The 19,445-nt window shown below is 31.4% G+C and overlaps 1 long non-coding RNA gene across 1 annotated transcript; it reads left to right on the forward strand.

Moving 5' to 3' along the window:
• Positions 1 to 8,952: 8,952 nt before the first annotated feature.
• Positions 8,953 to 9,527, forward strand: LOC146887139 (uncharacterized). The gene is made up of 2 exons (XR_014994316.1): positions 8,953 to 9,033; positions 9,150 to 9,527. It is a non-coding gene; the product is annotated as an uncharacterized LOC146887139 (long non-coding RNA).
• The last annotated feature ends 9,918 nt before the right edge of the window (positions 9,528 to 19,445 follow it).

A 19,445-nucleotide genomic window follows, 5' to 3' on the forward strand; every position in this document is an offset into this window, starting at 1 on the left:
GTAGAGACGAATATTATGGCGGGGATATGTACATCCTCATACCCATCCCCATACCCAATTGAAAAAGTCGGGGATTCTCTTTATCCATACCCATACTCATACCCAGTCAATGCGGGGATTTCCCATCAAAACGGGGACGGGTTTGGACAATACCTACGAGGGCGGGTTTATTTGCCATCTCTAATGAGGAGTCACCTATTAGGTTGGGGAAGTTTGTTGTAGGAGATGTTGTAAGTGAATGGTTGGTGTATATATTCCTTTTTGGTTTTAGTTGGTTTGTATAAATGTTATATTTTATAGTCCTATTATTGATAAGACTGTATTAATATATTTTATACACAGAATAATCTGTTTTGAAGACTGGGATGAAATATCCTATTTTATTAGTTTTTTTAGACTACTAAAATTGGGATATCAATAATAATAATAATTTTAGTTATAGTTGATAATAATAATAATTATATTAATAATAATGTAACACTAATAAAAATAATTATAGTTTGTAATAATAAAGATAATAATAATTATAGTTGATAATAGTAATAATACTAATAATAATAATAACTATTAGAATAATTATAATTTTTAATAATAATAATTTTAGTAATTATTAATTTTAGTAAGATAATTAATAATATAAAAATAAAAATTATTTTTATTTATTATTAAAGATATTAATTAATCAATTAAAAATATAAAAAAATACTTATATTATTTGATATAAAAACACAAACATTACATGCCATCTTTATAAAGATACATTCGTTGATTTAAGAAACTATAAGTACACTCTCCAACTAAAATATTTGAAAGTACTTCTTCAAAACATACTCAAAAGCATAAATAACAAAACATGATCCAACTTTGTGGAAAGAATTATTTACAAATTTAAGAAAAAAAAAATATAAACTAGAATCACTATTGCCATTGAAAGAAAAAATTGCACGCATCACCTAAGATAAGCAGATTTAATAATAAAAATAGTTCATTCTTACATACCGGTAATCCAATTCTATATTATATAGATAAATTTATTCATCAGTAACACAAGAAAAGAATTCCATAATAACAACTAAATCACCTTTATATATATATAGATATAGAAATCTAAATTCAAATATAATTTTTTCTTCCTGCGTTTTACTTATGCAATTTTAAATTTGTTTACGAATGAAACAATATTCATGGTTATAGTTAGAAGTTTCATTTCCGTAGAAATAAGACAATTTCAAAATATTTAAATAAATACAAATTTTATTTTATAAACTAATTTTGTGATATCGGATTAAATTTAAAATTTATTTTTTAAGAATTTTTTTTCGAATGAACTAGGTACAACATGATGAATACGATATCAAAGAAAAAAAATTATAAATATAAATTTTTTTATAATTTAACTATAGATAGCTCCAAATTTTTTCTTTCTATGTATAAAAAATTAATAAATAATTTGAAGTATTTTTTTAATTTTAATATATTTTATATATTTTACACCCTCAATAAATTTTATATATTTATATAAAGATTCTGATATCCAAAAATATTTTTTAAAAATTTATTATTATATATAAAAAATTAATATCATTTCTGACTCAAAATTTTAAAATAATAAATTTATGAGTCTTTTTATTTATAATGTTATTTTTTTCGTATTAACTCGATGTAATACTTCAACACATATTTAGGAGTTATCAAACCATGATAAATTAACAGCAAAAGCAACCCCATTATTCTACTTTCTAAAGTAGATAAAAAATGGCTTTACTAGTACGTTACCATTTGCATGCAACTAAGTGATTTTTTTATCCAAGTGATGATGTAGTCAAGAGTAATTTATTGGTGAAGAAAAGTTAAACCATGTTCGTACTGGTTAACAGAAACAGGACAATGATTCTTTACAAAATTCCATAAAAAACAAAAAGTTTGAAAGCTGTTTATCATGCGTAGTACCACAATTTGATCGTTTCTGCAAGACACATAAACATCTTCGGCAGGCCAACCTTGGGAGAACCACATGGATTTTTCTTTACGACAACGCTGATTTTGTTGCCAATGCGGTCCGCCAAGACGCTTTGGGACAATATCCCAAAATGTCTATAGCAAACTGAGAAGAAGAAAACTTGTTCACTCACGTGTGTAAATTCAAATATAAAGAAAACAACGGAGTCCTAGGGATCAGAAACTGGTGGCACAATTTAATCGAAATCATATTCACAGCGACGGAACTTATCAATCACAAAAGACAGAGGGGTACATGGTCCCCAAACTTTTATATATTAAAATATTTTAAATTTTTTTAAAAATATTAAATTATATATATATTGAAAATTAATTTAATAGTTAGCATTTTTATTTTTATTTCATGAGGTTTTTATATATTAATTTTTTATGTATATAAAAGAAATTCGTATGTTTTTTCATAATTAGTTTTTAATTGTGGTTCATCATCATATTCTTCTTTTAGTATTTATTTTTCCAAATTTTTATTTGATTATAATCAATTATTTTTTAATTTTAAATTTTTTAAAATAGATATATTGATAGAGAATAAAAAAATAAATTTTTTTTAAAATAATAAAAGAGAAGTTACAAGTGAAAGATGAAAAAAAAATATTCAACTTCCTTATATCTTCCGAATCATGATATTGAACATCCAATTAGAAAAGTTAGAAATGATGAATTTGATATTAATTATTTGAAACATGATACAAGAAGTCTCACTTAGTACAGAAATATCCAATGATTGTGCAAAAGATCAAATCACAAAAACTTATTTAAGATGGAGTCCATATCATCAAATACAACTTAAAAATTATAACCGTTGAGTATATTATTTTGGTCCCCTAAAATCATAGGTCAAGATCTCTCACTGCTACAGAAAGCTTAAATGAAATATCTTAAAATATAAACCTTTTCTGAATGTGTGATCTAGATAATGTGCAAATATATATATATATATATATATATATATATATATATATATATATATATATATATATATATATATATATATATATATATATATTAATGACTAAGGAGAGCCAAGACTCTCCTAAAATTTTTAAATATATTTTAAAATTATATTTTTATATTATTATTGTTATATATAGAGAAAAATTGTATAGAATTAATCTCCCTTGTATCTAAAATACATATAAGGTGAATATTTTTATAATAAAGAGTGATACAAATATACATGGCAACCAAACATAAACACTTTAAATGAAAGATATTGTTATTAACAATGTCATTAATATCTACCGATATAAAACAATGTCAATGTTTCCCTTAGAAACAATAGACAGTATGTTTCCCTAATTAACATAAAATTCAATATATCTAAAAATTATATTTTGTATATTAAGTTAGTTTAAGACTGTTTTTTTAAAACTTGAAAAAAAGCTTCTTTTTTTTTTGTTTCTCTCTCTTCTACATCTCTATCTCTTTCCCACCTCTCCTTCCTAACTCAATTTTCAACTTCAATCTTTTATTATTTTCAAAATCAAGTTACACTACATTGAAATTGAGGAATTAAGGACCATTTTGGACCGAACTTTTAAGGATAGTTTTTTATGATTATTTAATGATATGATAAGCAATGATAGTCATACTTTTTTAGATTCTACTATTATGTGTGCTTATTTTGAATAGAAAAAAATGAAGATTTTTTTTTAATTAAAAAATATAACTTATATATAAAAAATATAATTTGATATCCTTGAACTTTTTGTTCAAGTTCTGTCAATAATATATATATATATATATATATATATATATAAATATAACCTCAACTAATATCCAATTGCTCGCATAATTTTTGGAGAATACTGATAAAGATATTATATATCTTCTGCTATTATTTATATGATAAAGATATCATATATTTGATTCTCTTTTATTATCATCAAATACTCTATTTTATTAGGTTTTACTTTTTCCTTTATATGGTGGAACATTGTACTCTATATATTAAACAATGTTCTAATAAATTAGTTAGTAAACTCTCATTGAGTTGTTTTCATCAAATACCTCTTGTTAATTTTTTTCTTTCTCATGACTTATACATATCTAACATGGTATCAGATTTAAATCGCCTTCCGCATTTTCTCCGTTCATGTTGATTTCTTGCCATGGCCAAAAATTTCTCTTTGATTCTTCAATAAGAACGTGAATTTAAGGCTACTTTTTATTCTACTTCTCTAGAGTCTATTGTCAATCTTGCCTTTCACGAGGGACATGAGCAACATTTTTGCAGTAGTTTCTTTGGCAATTGTGGACAAGAAGCTTTGCTCGGTTTGGTGGTCGCAATCCCAAGTATTGTGACCATTGTAATCGAACCGATCACACCTCTAGTAACTGTTGGATTAAGCATGGCCTGCCTCAAGGCTATCACCAAAACACCAAAGTCCATTCTCCTTCTTCCACACTCTATGCTAGTATGGTTGATACCGCCTCATCTCCTTTCGATCTTTGTGCCAGGAAGGATGACAAAGCTAAAGCTCAGTTTGGTTTCTCTAGAGAGCAGTATGAAGCTCTTCTCGCCTTGATCTAGTCGTCTCAAAATGATTCTTCTCCCACAATTGTTGTTCATCAATGTAGTACCAAACCCACAGGTTTTGTTTTTCCCTTTTCTTCTTGGATTTTAGATAGTGACCATATTTGTCCTTTTAAATATTTATTTCAAAATCTCAAACCTATTTCTCCTATTTCTATACAATTACATAAACAAAACTCTATCATTGCTAAATTCTCAGGTACCATTGTCTTGGGCAATCTTATCCTTCATAACACCTTTTTTGTTCCTGAATTTTTTGTTCAACTCATTTCTATTCCTAAATTGATTAATTCTACTAATTGTTTTATGGTTTTCTCCCAAAATACTTGTCTTATGGTGCAGTCTAGACGATTGGAACAACTAGGAAACATCAAGGCCTATTTTATCTCTTAGATAGTTCTCAAGACATACGTAACTTGAGTATATCTAACACAAATATTTCCTTAGAACATTCTGCTCTCATTAATAATGTTAATTCTTGTAACTTGTGGCATATGAAACTTGGTCATCCATCTGATAACGTTTTAAAGCTTCTTGCTTCTAATCATTCTGACATTTTTTCTCCTTCTACTATTGCTTGTGATTCTTGTGCTTTTGCCAAACAAAAACGTCTGAAATATTTTTCAAGCACTGGTAAATCTCTTCAATTTTTTGAACTTATCCATGTTGATATTTGGGGCCCGATTTCTATCTCTTTCATTGATGGATACAAGTATTTTTTAACTATAGTTGATGACTATCACAAATTACTTGGATTCTTTTTCTTAAAAATAAAACTGAAGTTAGACCTCTTCTTCAAGATTTTATTACTTTAACAGAAAATCAGTTTTCTTGTAAGCTTAAGAAAATATGTTCTAATAATGGCAAAAATTTTCTTCTTAATGATTTCTATAATAGTAAGGGTATTTTTCTTGAATCTTTTTGTGTCACAACTCCTCAACAAAACAAGATTGTTGAGAGGAAGAATCAACATCTTCTCAATGTGTGTCGTGCTCTTCTTTTTCCAGCAAAAATACCAAACATTTTATGGTCTTATTCGCTTAAATTGGTTGTTCATCTCATTAATATGTTACCCACTCCTTTTCTCAATAATCGATCTCCTTATGAATTGGTTTATTCTATTAAACCCGATTTTTCTAATCTAAAAGTTTTTTGTTGTTTGGCTTATGCTAGTTCTGCCACTACTAAAAGAACTAAATTGGATTCCTGAAGCTTAAAATGTTTTTTCCTTGGTTATAAATCAGGAACAAAAGGATATGTTTTGTATGATCTTCACTCCAAGTCTATTTGCCATATGATAACTTTATTGCTTCAATTGATGATTCTCATTCCTGTGATATTAGCATGTATGATTTTCCCACTTTACCTGTTTCACATGCCAGTGACCTTACTACAGAACATGTTTAGTCTTGTTTCTGATAATGCTTAAGCTACTGATCCTCATCTTAGAACTTCTCAGAGAGTGAAAAACAGGCCTCGATACTTAGATCAATATTATTATGGTGTTGCTTCTACATCATGCTCTACTTTTTCCACACCTTATCCAATGCATTTATTTGTTTCTTATGATAATTGTTCTCCTGACCATACTGCCTTTTGTCTAATATTTCTGCCCAAGCTGAACCTTTCTCCTTCAAAGAAGTTGCTCAATATAATTGTTGGAAATAGGCTATGGATGCTGAGTTATATGCTCTTGATAGAAACCAGACTTGGACTTTAGTTCCTCTTCCTTCTAGCATCAAGCCAATTGGTTGTTGTTGGGTTTACAAACTCAAACATAAACCAGATGGCACAATTGATAGGTTTAAAGTACGGTTGGTGGCTAAGAGTTTTACTCAAATTGAGGGGCTTGATTATTTTGAAACCTTCTCCCCTATTGTCAAACTTACTAGTGTACGCATCGTTTTAGCATTGGCCACTGCTAATGATTGATTTATTCATCAGTTGGATGTTGACAATGCTTTCCTCCATGGATATTTACATAAAGAGATTTATATGAAGCCTCCACCTGGCCTTTCTCTTCCTTAGCCAAATCTTGTTTGTAAGCTTAGCAAGTCTCTATATGATTTAAAATAAGTCAGTCATAATTGGAATAAAAAATTCACTTCAGAGCTACTTCTTCTTGGATACACACAAAGCTATGCTGACCACTCTCTATTTATGAAGAACTTTGCCAAGGATATTATTGTTTTATTGGTTTAATGCGATGATATGGTTCTCACTAGTAATAGCATTGCTGAAATTAATGTTGTAAAAGCTCATCTTCATTCTAGATTTCATATTGAAGATCTTGAGCCTCTCAAATATTTTTTGGGCCTAGAAGTTACTCGTTCTCTTGATGGATTAGTTTTAAACCAAAGAAAATATTGTTTGGACCTCATTTCAGAGGCAGGTATGCTTAGATGTAAACCTGCACCAACATCATCTGATCCTTCTATCAAACTTCATGCCTACGAGGGAGCTCTTCTACCAAATCCTTCTTTCTTTCGGCGTTTGATTGGATGATTACTTTACTTGACTAACATCAGGCCTGATATTAGTTTTGTTGTCCAACAACTCAGCCAGTTTGTTTCTTCTCCACGTGAACCACATATGCAACAGGCGTTACAGATCATTCGATACTTAAAACATGCTCCTGGCTATGGTTTTTTTGTATAAATCCAACACCTCTCTTAAAATTCAAGCGTTTTCTGATTCTGATTGGGCAACATGTGCCACTACTCGACGCTCTGTTTCTAGATATTGTGTTTTCTTAGGCACCTCTTTGGTTGCTTGGAATTCTAAGAAACAAACCACTATTTCACGGTCTTCTTCTGAGGCTGAGTATCGTGCCTTGGCATCCCTGGCATGTGAACTACAATGGATTCAATACCTTATTCAGGATTTGCATTTTGTCGTTCTCACTCCTTACATTGTCTTTTGTGACAACAATTCTGCTATTCACATTGTCAAGAATCCCACTTTTCATGAGAGAAGCAAGCATATAGAAATTGATTGTCATATTATTCGACAAAATCTTCTTGATGACCTTATTCACCTTCTCCATATTCCTTCTACACGTCAACTTACTGATATGTTTACTAAGTCATTACATCCTTCTGCTTTCCAAGTTGCTACTTCCAAGTTGGGACTTTACAATCTCCATGCCCACCTTGAGAGGGGGTAATAAAGATATTATATATCTTCTGCTATTCTTTATATTGATAGAGATGTCATATATTTGATTCTCTTTTATTATTATCAAATATTTTGTTTTATTAGGTTTTACTTTTCCCTTTATATGATGGGACATTGTACTCTATATATTGAACAATGTTCTAATAAATCAGTTAGCAAGCTCTCATTGAGTTGTTTTCATCAAATACCTCTTGTTAATTTTTTCTTTCTTGTGACTTATACATATCTAAGAATATAATCGCCAAAATTTTTCAATAAACATGTGAATGATAACAATACTTGGGCTCCTATTGTTCAGTAAAAGGGTTTTAAGCTTGTTTATGATATCAAAGTCATATTGGCTTCTAATGAGATTGAGGGGCACGTAATGTTTATCAGCATTGAATAGACAACTTCCTTCAAAGGGTGGTTTTTTTGAGCAAATATATTAATGAGAAGTGCTTACTTTGAGAGTTAGAATGTTAATAAATCCTTATTCATGAGTTAACTCATACATAATACACTTTAATACAAAATCTTAATTATAAAAAAAAATTTAAATGTTTTTGCAAGAACAAACATTCAAAACAACAAATTTAGAAGCTTTAAAATAAGGTAAAGGATTAATATACTTATTTTACAATTTGCACATGATTTGCAACTACTAAGTACCTATTAATCATAAGGAGAAGATAATTAATCGTTTGTATGTCTTTATACTATATTTTATCATCAAAGGCATTTATATATATATATATATATATATATATATATATATATATATATATATATATATATTAATGTAGTTTTATATTTAAAAAAAAGGAATATTTCATATATTATTTATTATTAAAAAAGAAAACACAAATAATAGGTACAAGAACGATCCTATGGATAAAAAGCAATAAAAATTTGATATTGATCGGAGATAAATTTCACTAATACAGAAAATGGCTTTTACGTGTGCACATTCACATTTGATATAGAGGGATCAGACATTAAAAATGACTACTTGCATACTTGTAAATAAGTCATCAATATTTATGTTTGGCGCCTCTATAATAGATGTAAATTTCTATATTTACGTATGACCACACAAAGTCAGACGTAAATTTACGTTTGGTTTAAATGAATTAGACATAAATTTACGTCTAACTGTGTGCGGCCGAACGTAAATATCGAAATTTACGTCTAACATAAAGGCGCCAGACGTGAACCTTAAGTTTTTAATTTCAACCTGTCTTCTCTAGTGCTGCCAACTTTGCTCGAAAGGGCTTTGAGTTTGTTTGCCTTCATTTCTCTGTGCGTGAAAACCACCCAAGGTATCAAACTTACCATTTTGCATCTGCTTTTTGATTCATTTTGCATTTGCTTCCATTTTTGATTGCCTCCATTTTCGTTTCTCGAAAGCTTTAAACCATCCATTTTGCAACAATAGTGTGTGACGACGGTGGTCTACGACAATGCTGTGCAACAATGGTGTTGGACGATATTTGCTTGCCTTCATTTGCATTTCTTGAAAGCTTGAAACCTTCCATTTTGCAGCAGCGGTGTGCGATGACGATGTTTGATGGTGGTCAGCGGCAATGTTGTACAACAATAGTGTTCGACGGTAGAGGACACTATGGTCTCCAATTGTTGTGGTGACGCGTGACAGGTCTCCTTCGACCTACAACAATTGTGTGACCACTTGATAACACTGTCGTGAAGCGATCAAATTTATACAAATCTTGTTAAGAAAATAGTCAAAAGATTAGTATGGGTAAAGTTAACCCTTACTCGTCTTCTAATGAACATGAAATTGATTTCTAACAAATTAGCTCTTTTTAAAACTACACAAAAGGATTAATAAAATAAAATAAGAAATAAAGTTGGAAAAAGATAAAAAGATATAAAATAATGATAAAGAAAATAGATTGATTCCACTTCTTTTTCAAAATATAATTCATCGTCGGTTATATAAAGATTATTGCTCAATTAATTATTGTTGTAGATTTGCAAATTAATCAATGTAAATTCTCAATTAATTTGTTGGCGCTTTCACTATTAACCAAAGTAAATTCTCAATCAAAAGCAAGAACTTTATAGATTAATCACATTAAATTTAACCAAAGTACATTCTCAATTAAATATTACTATGCTTAATCATGTCCATTCTTTTACCTCTAAAATCAAGAAAGAAAGCTAATTAATCAAAGCACATTCTTGATTAATTCTAGTTAAATTTTTCACCTCTAATCAAAGTATATTCTCACTCATTGGCAAAAACTCATTCAATCACATGAAAGTTTTTAAATTTAGTCAAAGTACATTCTCAATCAAAATTAAAAATCCTTGAACTCATGTGATCAATATGCATGTAAATTAAAACATTGCACTAATTAGTTATGATGTAAAAACCATTACTTTTCACGTGATTCAGAAGTAAAAGACATAGATGAAAATAAATCACAACAAGAATCAAAAGAACAAACTGATTTATTCATTCTAACCTCAAAATCCATAATGAAATTACAATGGAACCAACCCAAGAAGTTTAACACCATGGAATCAAAATAAAAATAGAAGAAGAATGACGATAGAACGAAATTAGGCCCACCTTAAGGGTTCCTAAACTCTTAAGTTTCGAACTTCTTTTTTTTGCTTATTCTTGACCTCTTTATATAGGACCTGGACTGGGCTTTTTTATTGCTAAAATATATCAAATATCTTTAAAATAATCTTAAATATAATTTATCTTTATAGTTGTTATGAATATCTAAAAAATATTTGGAGAGATATAGCCAATTTTAAAATTATTTGACAAATATAGTTGGTTGATAATATCAATATAAGATAGAATTAAATAAATTAATTACTTAAAAATATATGATAAATTATCATCAACTAATATTTGCATTAATTTTCCAAATCAGCAATTTGCAACCTACTCAAATTATCTATCAAGATATACCTGTTTGTTGTTGATATCTAAAAAGATTTGAGAAGATCTTGGTTTATATTTAAAAAAGATTTGGTAGTTATTATCTTTTGATATTTTATAGATAATTATTTAAAATATCAAATAAAATATTTAAAGATATATTTTTCCAGATTATCTTTTATCGTAAATATTTATGAATTATCAAAGCCCTTTTCCTAGAAAAAGATAGAGAAAATCGCAAGGTTCAATTTTTGTTGTTTGTTCCCTCTTCTTGGATGTGGATGTCAAAAAAATTTGTACTTGCAAGTATGCGTGAATAAAACCCGCAACAGGTAGAGAATGGATATTGTAAATGGATAGCCACGGGTAATGAGTATGCGTATTTTTAATACCCGCATGTTAACGGGGCGGGTACGAGTATCATAGTATTTGTACCCGTGAATACTCGTACCTGCTATACTCTAATTTAAATTAAAAAAAAACATGATTAAAATATTAACATATTGATTTTGAATGAGTTATTTTTTTTATCAAATAGTTTTAAAAAAATTTCATTTCTTTGTAAACTGTATTCAACACTATTTAAATGAGTTATTTGGACTTTGTTTAAAATTTAAGGAATGTTATGTATTATATTTTATTTGAATTTACTATTGCTACTAAATGTATGCATGTGTGATGTGCTAAGTTTTTGATGATGCCCATAATAGCTTTACATTGGTTAATTTGACATGTATGTGATATCCTGAAAATATCAATTTGTTGCCCCGATAGTTGACTAGGTTACGAATATAGTTAACTACGCATATCCTGGAACTTGGTGTTGGACTCAGTCATAATATAGTTGACTAGCCAACTAATGTAGTCGACTAGGTTCGTGCTTGATAGCAGTTGTTATATAAAAATAGTTTCTACACTTCCCGATAGTCGACTAGCCAACTAATGTAGTCAACTAGGTTCGTGCCTGATAGCAGCTGTTATATAAAAACAGTTTCTGCACTTTCTGAAGTAGAATCTGAAAAAGCAGAAGAAAGAAAGAGAGGTGCGAAACAGATTCTTGGAGCTATCTTGGAAGGTCCTCTTGAAGAATTCTATCAAGACACATTCAATTTTGACTTTGCAAGATGAAGAAATTTCAGTCTTGGAAAAGGTGTACTCAATCCATTTTGTAGGCTTTGTTCTTGTGTTTTGATATAGTTTGAAACTGTTTGTTTCTGTTGTTTTCTGTCTAAAGCAAGTGTGTGATAGCCTTGTTGTTGTGTGGTTGTGCAAGTGTGTGGATGCCTGTGTGTGTGTTCCTTTATCTTAGAATTTAGATTTATCAAGTGTATTTGTAAATCTTGAAATTCTTGTGATATAGTGAATATATCTAGTTGTGGTTTGCTAGATGAACTGGATGTAGATTCTTAAGAATCGAAGCAGTATAAAAATTTTGTGTGCTTTATCTCTTTCTCTCTTTATCTTGTCATAGTATAAATGCTCCATACATTAAGCATCAAACCATACTATTTTAATTGATTCAAAAGCAAAGGTTTTTATCACAACAATTTCAAAAGTGCTAAAACTGGGCAAAATTTGTTAATACCAATTCACCCCCCCTCTTGGTTGTGAAATATTGGTACATCAATTTTAACAAGTGGCACCAGAGCTGGTTAGTCGAATTCATAGTCGACTAGATCCTAACAGATGGCCAATATTTCACAGGCTTTTTCTGAAGGGGCTTCAATAAACAGACCACCCTTATTTTCTAGAGATAACTATCCCTTCTGGAAAATAAGAATGAAGATCTTTTTAGAATCAGTTGATAAAGGTGTATGGGATGTTATTGTTAATGGTCCATTTATACCTACAAAAATTGAGGAAGGAAAAACTATACCTAAAGATTTCCTATCTTGGACTCCTGATGAAAATAAACGTGCTCATTATGATGTGAGAGCCAAGAATATAATCTCATCTACACTAACATTGGATGAATTCTACAGGGTATCAATTTGTCAATCCACAAAAGAAATGTGGGATGTGTTAGAGGTAACTCATGAAGGCACAGATGAAGTCAAGAGAGCTAGAAAGAACACATTAATTCAGGAGTATGAAATGTTTAGGATGAAGGCTGAAGAAACAATCTATGATGTGCAAAAAAGGTTCACTCATATTGTGAATCATCTCATAGCCTTGGGAAAGGTTTTGAAAAGGAAGAACTGAATATCAAAATACTGAAAAGTCTGAATAGAGCATGGCAGCCTAAGGTCACTGCAATTTATGAATCAAGAGATCTCACCATAATGAGTATAGCAACCCTCTTTGGAAAACTAAGAGAACATGAATTGGAACTTGGACGTTTAAAAGAGGAAGAGGAAGGAGAGAAAAGGCAAAGCATTGCATTAAAAGCTGCTGCAAAAACTGAAAGCAGAAGCAAAGCCAACAAAGATAAAGAAACAACAGATCAGGAGGATGAAGATTCTGATTCTGAGACACTGAATCTGATGGTAAAACGTTTTTCTAGATTTTTGAAGTATAAAAATAAATCTAATGCAAAATCTGCAGCTGCAGGAAATAGAAGATTCCCTTCCAAGAGGCAAGAGTCATCATCTAGCACTCTAACATGTTATGAGTGTGGCAAATCTGGTCATATCAAACCTGATTGTCCAATTCTCAAGATAAAAAAGAAATTTGAGGAAAAGAGTGAGGCCACAAGCAAGTCCAAGAGAGTGAAGAAAGCATACATTGCTTGGGAGGACAATGACTTCAACACCTCTAGTGATTCAAGTGAAAGCCATGAAGAAGAAACAAATCTGTGTTTGATGGCTGATACAAAATCCTCTGCCAGCAGTGTAAGTGATCTTGAATCTACTAATGAAAGCTATGAAAATAGGTTCTATCAACTACTTGATGTATATAATGAGTTGCATGAAGAGGCTAGAAAGTTGCAATACTCTAATAACAGACATAAAGGTGAAAATAGGTGGCTTAAAAATAGATTAAAGCAGCTTGAAACAGAAAATGAAGAGTTGAAAACTGAGCTTGAAAATATTGAAAAGCATAAAAGTGGTAATTGCAAAAAGATTGTGCTTAATTGTGAAAATTGTTCCAAACAATTAGAGAGAATCAAATATATAATGAGTACATTAACTAGATTCACTCTAGGAAGAAATTATCTAGATGTTATGCTAGGTTCCCAAAGAAGTGTACTGAACAGAGAAAGCATAGGATATGCAGAACACGAAAATCAACTAGGTAGTCGACTAGAGTCAAGGAAATTCATTAACATGAGTAAACCATCTTCTATTGTATGCTTTTACTGTTGCAAACCTGGTCATACATCGAATAAATGTTACTTTAAGAAGCATGGTGTTCCTAAAGGTAAATATAAATGGATAGCCAAGAATTCAAATGTTTTGTCTAACATGAAAGGACCCAAATTCAATTGGGTACCTACATAATCTCTTTAAACTACTATGTAGATAAGTCTTGGAGCCAAGGAATCAATGTGGTATTTGGATAGTGGTTGTTCAAGACATATGACAGGTGATGCAAAGAAATTCAGCAAAATATCATACAAAGCAAGTGGTCATGTTACCTATGGTGATAACAATAGAGGTAAAATTCTAGGTGTAGGCAAGGTAACAAGTTCTTCTTCCACTGTCATTGAAAATGTACTGTTAGTTGAAGGGCTGAAACATAACTTGCTTAGTATGAGTCAATTGTGTGATAAAGGGATAAAGGTTATTTTTGAATCAAATCATTGTTTGATATGTTGTGCATCATCAAATGAAGTAGTACTTGTTGGAAAAAGAATTCAAAATATCTACATGGTTGATTTTGAAAATTCTGATTTTAAATCCTTTCTTTGCTTATTTGCTAAAAAAGATGATCCATGGATTTGGCACAAAAGACTTGCACACATTCACAAGGCACATCTAAACAAACTAGCTAAAAAGAAATTGGTAAATGGTTTGCCTAACATTAAGTTTGACCAAGATAGGCTATGTGATGCATGTCAAAAAGGCAAGCAAATCAAAACCTCTTTCAAAATCAAAGCAAATTGTTTCTATATCTAATCCATTAGAATTAATACATATGGATTTGTTTGGACCTTTTAGAACTAGAAGCATTGGGGGAAATTCTTATGCTTTAGTTCTAGTAGATGACTACTCAAGGTACACTTGGACATTCTTTATCTCTGCTAAGAATGACACATTCAAAGTCTATAAAAAATTTGCCAATGTTATACAAAATGAGAAAGATTTAAGAATTAAATCCATTAGAAGTGATCATGGAGGTGAATTTCAAAATGCTATTTTTGAAACATATTGTGAAGAAAATGGGATCTCACGCAATTTTTCTACACCTAGAACACCACAGCAAAATGGTGTTGTAGAAAGGAAAAATAGGTCCTTGGAAGAATTGGCAAGAACCATGTTGAATGAAAATAATATGCCAAAGTATTTTTGGGCTAATGTAGTAAGTATTGCATGTTATGTGCTAAATAGAGTATTGATAAGACCCATTTTGAAATTAACACCTTATGAACTTTTTAAAGGTAGAAAACTAACTATCTCTCATTTGAAAATTTTTGGATGCAAATGCTTTGTACTAAACAATGGAAAATCTAACATTGGCAAATTTGATTCAAAGGCTGATGAAGGTATATTCTTGGGTTACTCTCTCACTAGCAAAGCATATAGGGTGTACAACAAAAGAACTTTAACTATTGAGGAATCAATACATGTTGCATTTGATGAATGTTTGGAAACCTATACTAACATGCATGAACCTAGAAAAAGCGATGAATTTCTTGAGACAGGGGGAGATTTAGCAGAAAAGCCTCAAAATGTTCAGATTGAAGAGAAAACTGTTGATACAGCCACAAATAGTCAACTACAAAGTAAACTAGATGATCTGCCAACAATATGGACTACTCCAAAGGACATGTCACTAGACAATGTGATAGGAGACATATCAAAAGGAGTCTCTACAAGGAAGCATCTCAGTCAGTTATGTTTGAATGTGGCATTTGTATCCCAAATAGAGCCAAAGACAGTAGATGATGCACTCAAGGATGAGAATTGGTACTTTGCAATGCAAGAGGAGCTAAACCAATTCAAAAGGAATGAAGTTTGGGATCTAGTTCCTTGACACCAAAATCAACAAGTTATTGGAACCAAATGGGTGTTTAAAAACAAGCTCAATGATAATGGCTGCATTGTGAAGAATAAAGCAAGACTTGTAGCCAAAGGATATAGTCAAGAAGAGGGGATTGACTATGATGAAACCTATGCATCGGTGTCAAGATTAGAAGCTATAAGAATTCTTCTAGCCATTGCATCAATGTTGGACTTTAAACTCTTTCAAATGGATGTGAAGAGTGATTTTTTGAATGGGTACATCAAGGAAGAAGTATTTGTAGAACAACGTCCTGATTTTCAAGACTTTGCATTTCCAAATCATGTCTACAAACTAAAGAAAGCTCTATATGGTTTAAAGCAAGCTCCAAGATCATGGTATGAAAGACTTAGTCTATTCTTGATTAAGTGTGAATTCCATAGAGGTAATGTTGACTCTACATTATTTGTCAAAAAATCCAATAAAGATCTCTTATTTGTACAAATCTATGTAGATGATATCATTTTTGGATCCACTAATCTTTCTTTGTGCAAGGAATTCTCTACAAATATGCAGCAAGAGTTTGAGATGTCTAAGATGGGAGAATTAACCTTCTTTCTTGGACTACAAATCAAGCAAGTTAAGAATTGTATATTCATCCACCAAGCCAAGTACTGTGCAGAATTATTAAAGAAATTCTCTATGGACAACTGCAAGGAATCTTCAACACCTATGGCCACTAATTGCTATTTAGATATTGATGAATCAGGTAAGTGTGTTGATCAAACAAAGTATAGAGGTATGATTGGTTCTCTACTTTACTTAACCGCTAGTCGTCCGAATATCATGCATAGTGTGTGTGTGTGTGTGTTTGTGCACGGTTTCAATCATGTCCTAAAGAGTCTCACTTAACTGCTGTAAAAAGAATTTTAAAATACTTGAAAGGGCACTAAGAGTCTAGGCTTATGGTATCCTAGAGGGGCTAACATATCATTGGTGGGATATAGTGACTCTGATTTTGGTGGCTGTAAAGTGGATAGAAAAAGTACTAGTGGAACATGTCATCTATTAGGTTGTTCATTAGTGTCATGGCATTCTAAATAACAAGCATGTGTTGGGCTTTCTACCACGGAAGCAGAATATATTGTTGTAGGAAGCTGTTGTGCACAATCCATTTGGATCAAGCATCACCTAGAAGATTATGGCATTCATTTAGACAACATTCCTCTTAGGTGTGATAGTACTAGTGCTATAAATCTCACAAAGAATCCAATCATGCACTCTAGAACCAAACATATAGAAATAAGACATCATTTTATTAGAGATCATGTTGCAAAAGGAGAATGCAAAATTGAATATATTGACACAAATAATCAATTGGCTGACATAGTCACTAAACCTTTGGCTAGGGAAAGATTTTATGTACTTCAAAATGAACTTGGGATACTTGATTTTACATGTACTACATAGCTACTACCTCATATTTTGTACTCTACAGTAAATACAGTTAACTATACTACACCAGAATTATCACCATTGCACCTGTTATTTTGTCTCTGCATTACATAGTCAACTCTGTAGTTAACTATTTTTTTTATCTGCATCAGAATTATCACCATTGCACCAGTTTTTCTTCTGTTTCTGCATTACGTAGTCAACTCCTTAGTTCACTATTTTTTTCCCTACATCAGACTTGTCATATCTGCATCAAGTTTTCTCATTCTACATAACATAATTAACTTGCTAGTTAACTAGTCACGCATTTTTCATATTTCCTGTGACATATTTTGAAAATAGTCGACTACATTAGTATCCTAGTTAACTATGTCTGGCACATAAGTGGTTTGGTTAAATTTTCTTCTCTTTTAAAACTTCACTTCTCTACAAAAAACTAAAATTCCCAAATCTGTTCAGAACCCTAAAACCCCATTTTTCTCTCATCCTCTCTCCACCACACATAAACCCTAATCTCTGCACCTTCATCAATGGCTTCGTCATCCTCGTGTCCCAAACGTATAAAGCGCACAACTGTCAAAATCACTTCTCATCCTGCTGACCTCGATGGCTGGATCAACGATGATGAGCAGCAAGACAACTTTGTCAAGAACTGGAAGGATCGCAACATTATCAATTTGAAATATATCGACATAGATTTCTTCCGCAACAATGGGTTTCAGTTCCAAGAGCACTTTGCCTATCAAAGCTTGGAAAAATTTGTACAACTTCGAGGTATCTACTATCCTAACCTTCTTAAGGTTTTCTATGCCAATGCTCGAGAGGATAATGGTACGGTGGTTTCAAGGGTGAAAGGGGCAATATAATCTTGGATGATACTATATGGACCACTGTTGTTGGCTTTCAACTAGGGGGAGAAAAGTTGCATGTTGGTTCCCCAAATCTACGAAAAATGGAGATATACAAATCCTTGTTGCGTAATCCTTCTAGTGCAAAGAAATGTACCTTCTACAAAGCTGGTGGTATGAAAAGGGATGATCATGTTATGACATTCATTATAGGTTGGATTTTAGCTCCAAGAGCTGGAAATCATGGGCAACTTCTAACAGAGGATATCTTTTTGATGCATGCCATAAACTCCAGGGTCAAAATCAATTAGTCTGCTCTTGTGTGTGACACCATCATCAAGACTACAAAATTACAGATGTATCCCCTATCTTACGCCTTATTCTTGTCAAAAGTATTTGAGTACTATAATCTTGATTTGGCTAATGAAATCTCTGTTCTGCTCACTCATTCAAACTTCATTGAACTCAATGCTCTTCATCACATGGGTTTCATATTCAATGACAATGAGTGGACATTTAAGGATGATCCTTCTCCATCTGCAGCAACTTCACCGCCACCGCTATCCACTACTCACTCCACGCACTCTGATGTTCTACATTCTCTGGCTGCTCTCACTCTTTCTGTTGCCCGTCTGGATGCAAAGGTCACAAAATTGTTGAAGCATCATCAAATTATTTATGAGGAAGATGATCCTGTTACAAAAGACGCTGCAAACTCTGCTTCTGATACCAGTGATGATGAAACCGCTGCTGAAGAAGACAATTCCCACATAGCAAACGCTGATAATGCTACTAATGATGCTACGGATGAAGATACCTACTCCACTGCAGATGATATGTCAGACTAGTGCACCCTTTTGCTGCTGATTACTTTTTTGGTCCCTTGGGGTTATCTTCTTATCTCTGCATATATCTGCTCACTTAGTTTAGGTTGCTATGTTGTTTTGTGTTAAATTGCTATATCCTTGTTTTGCTTATATCCAAAAAGGGGGAGAACTTTGTATTCAGTATTGTTAAAAATTGAATGCTTATATCTGAATTAATATAACATGCTATCTTGATATATCTATATTATGAAAATTTTTAACACAATATATGAAGTAACAAATATGGGTAACAAAAAGCAAGTGAATTAGTGTATCTCGTGAATATATTGTCTTGTTTTGGCCATCATAAAAAAAGGGGAGATTATTGTTATTAAATGTATGCATGTGTGATGTGCTAAGTTTTTTATGATGCCCATAATAGCTTTACATTGGTTAATTTGACATGTATGTGATATCCTGAAAATATCAATTTGTTGCCCCGATAGTTGACTAGGTTACTAATATAATTAACTACGCATATCCTGGAACTTGGTGTTGGACTCTGTCATAATATAGTTGACTAGCCAACTAATGTAGTC

Source organism: Vigna unguiculata, chromosome 4 (assembly GCF_037176805.1).
Source record: "Vigna unguiculata cultivar grain cowpea cultivar isolate G323 ecotype 2 chromosome 4, ASM3717680v1, whole genome shotgun sequence".
Lineage (NCBI taxonomy): Eukaryota > Viridiplantae > Streptophyta > Magnoliopsida > Fabales > Fabaceae > Vigna > Vigna unguiculata.